This window comes from Protobothrops mucrosquamatus, unplaced genomic scaffold (genome assembly GCF_001527695.2).
Source record: "Protobothrops mucrosquamatus isolate PMUCROS unplaced genomic scaffold, P.Mucros_1.0 scaffold94, whole genome shotgun sequence".
NCBI lineage: Eukaryota > Metazoa > Chordata > Lepidosauria > Squamata > Viperidae > Protobothrops > Protobothrops mucrosquamatus.
This window is the reverse complement of record NW_015386469.1, coordinates 30,994-33,520: the sequence shown is the minus strand read 5'-3', so window position 1 is coordinate 33,520 and position 2,527 is coordinate 30,994. Positions and strand designations below refer to the sequence as shown.

General features: G+C 39.4%; 1 protein-coding gene across 1 annotated transcript in view; it reads right to left on the bottom strand.

Annotated features, from left to right (window-relative positions):
• Positions 1-2,527, bottom strand: part of LOC107284455 (neuron navigator 1-like) — a 41,499-nt gene that overhangs the window by 11,211 nt on the left and 27,761 nt on the right. The gene's annotated exons all lie outside the window — the stretch shown is intronic.

The following is a 2,527-nucleotide window of genomic DNA, read 5'->3' as shown; positions in this document are numbered from 1 at the left end:
CTCTCAAGTCATTTTGAATACTTTTCAGGACATTTGATTCATTTTTAAAAAACAAAACAACAACATCTCATATATCATATTCCAGACAATATGTTTCTAACATTAGCATTAAATAAGCCAACGGCTTTTAAAAGAATTTATACTCTTTCAGATACAGATTACTACATTTAATTAATGACTATTTAAGATACAGATTAATGTGCATTCCATCCAGAAGCATGCACTGATTGAAAAAAATCCATTTTTCCAAACATCTTTAGAGAATAGGAATGCCAGCATAAAAAGTTGATTGAAGTATCTATGATTTGTGTTCAGTGCATCTTAATTAGACTCCCCAGTAGACCTAAGAGGATTCAGCAGCCATACTGGCTGGTTTCAAGCAAGCCAATGTAAATAAGTTGGGCCAGGGAGTGGGGGCCATGAAAGTCCTTCTGACAAAAAAGTAGGCTTGCTCCCTTCACCTCATAGCATGTGAAATGCCTCAAGCTGAGTCAGCTGCTGGCAAGGAAATGAAATTATTCTAAATGTCACTATTATTATCTCACCATGAAAAGAACCAGACTGCTTGCATGATTGGAAACCATAAATCTGCGTCCTTGAGGGAAGCTAAATATATAAACCCTGTTTGTTTGAAAGAAAGTTTGCTTGAAAGAAACACAGCCCAGCATGACCTGGGGGTTCCAAAGCAATAATGTATCTGTTGCAGGTTAGGGAAGATGCAGGTATGTGGTGGGTCCTCCTCTCCCTCCCCCCAGCAGTTAGTATAGTATAAATAAATAACCTTATCCTGCATACTAATAAAGGAAACCACATTCAGACATGTCTAAGACTGAGACTTGGACATGTCTGAATATGCACTCGAGTCCATAATCAGCAACAACAATGGCACAAATCAACTGAGATTTTACATATAACTGCTACCATTGTCATGTATGTCTAATGTATCAGAAGGAGATTAATTCAAAGTGTTCTGGAATTCTAGCAACAAGAATTCTTGTCTCTAATGGGAAGCAAGTGAGGGCAGGGTTTTATTTGTGTATTAAAAGGTGAAGAGAATGACATTTAGACAACAGGTTTGTAATCTAAATTATAATCCACTACCACTATCTCTTTATGGAAACTTGGATTCTTAGGAGTAGACAAGACTTGTGTCACGAGAATTGATGCTTTCCCTGTGGCTGTTTAGGAAGGGAACTTGGTTAGGTTACAAGTTATTTAGAAACATGTCTATGGAGTTTCTCTGTCATCCAGGTCACGGTTGTCCCAAAGGTGCTTTTTCACGAGGCAACTTTCTTTTTTTCTCTTTGAAGACATTTTGCTGATTCAGCAGTCTATCTGGATTTAAAAGACAAAGGGCACTCTTTCAAAGACAGCAAAGTCCACATTTTGGACAGAGAGGACCACTGGTTTGAAAGAGGGGTCAAAGAGGCCATCTATGTCAAAACTGAACAGCCTTCTCTCAACAGAGGGAGAGGAAAACGACCATTATCTATCTTCAGTCTACAACACAGTCCTTTCAACAGTTCCACTGTTTGCAGTACTCAGGTGATTCTGATGACATAGATAAGCCTCCAGGTAGCATCAACAACTCTTTAAAAGAATGCAAATGACCAGCTGTCTGCAAGGAATACAAATCCTTCCATTCCCCGCCATCCAGTCAGAGCTGAAGAAGCTTCTTGAATGAGAAGCAAAACATCTTCGAAGAGAAAAAAGAAGGTCCAGTTGCCTCGTGAGAAAGCACCTTTGGGATATTATAAACATGCCATAATTGATTCCTTGGATCACATGGTTGCTTTTTTCAAAGCAGAGGAAAAAGATACTGAGGAAAGTCTGAGCATTCAAAATGTTCTAGTGGTAGTCATCATATTTCAGTGAATCTAGTCATTGCTTGGGAACTTTTTGTATATCTATAGGTCTATCACAGGCAAAAAATGAGATATAAATATAAATTTAAAATCTTTATCTTAGGAATAAAGGAACAGGAGGGAGACAGATTAGAATTCATGCATTTCTTCTTGTCACCATGACAGGCAAAGAAGTCATTGTACTGATAACATGCACTCTATTTGTCACACATTCAGATATTATTATATCATTAAGTTACATTGTTAAGAGCACCATTTCATTCCTGTCTTAGTCAGAGAAGGATTAGGAGGAAACAGGTAGGAATAATCAGATTCCGCCTGTAAGATGATTTTGCAGTATAGCTGATCATGTCAAGGATAACCTTATTTGTAAAATGCCACATTTCTAAGCTAACTGAGTGTGAATAGACTCTTGTGATGCTTATAAATTTATCCGCTTATAAAGCACTATCCTCCTGGATATTGGACAGGGTCTTGGGAGGGCTGAATGCAACCACATGTTTGTTGGATCCGTGCCCCTCCTGGCTGGTACTGGCAGCTCGGGAGGGTACACGAGCCTGGCTCCAGGGAATTGTTAACGCTTCTTTGCAGGAGGGTGTCTTTCCTGCGGCCCTTAAGGAGGCCGTTGTGAGGCCCCTCCTCAAGAAGCCTTCCCTGGATCC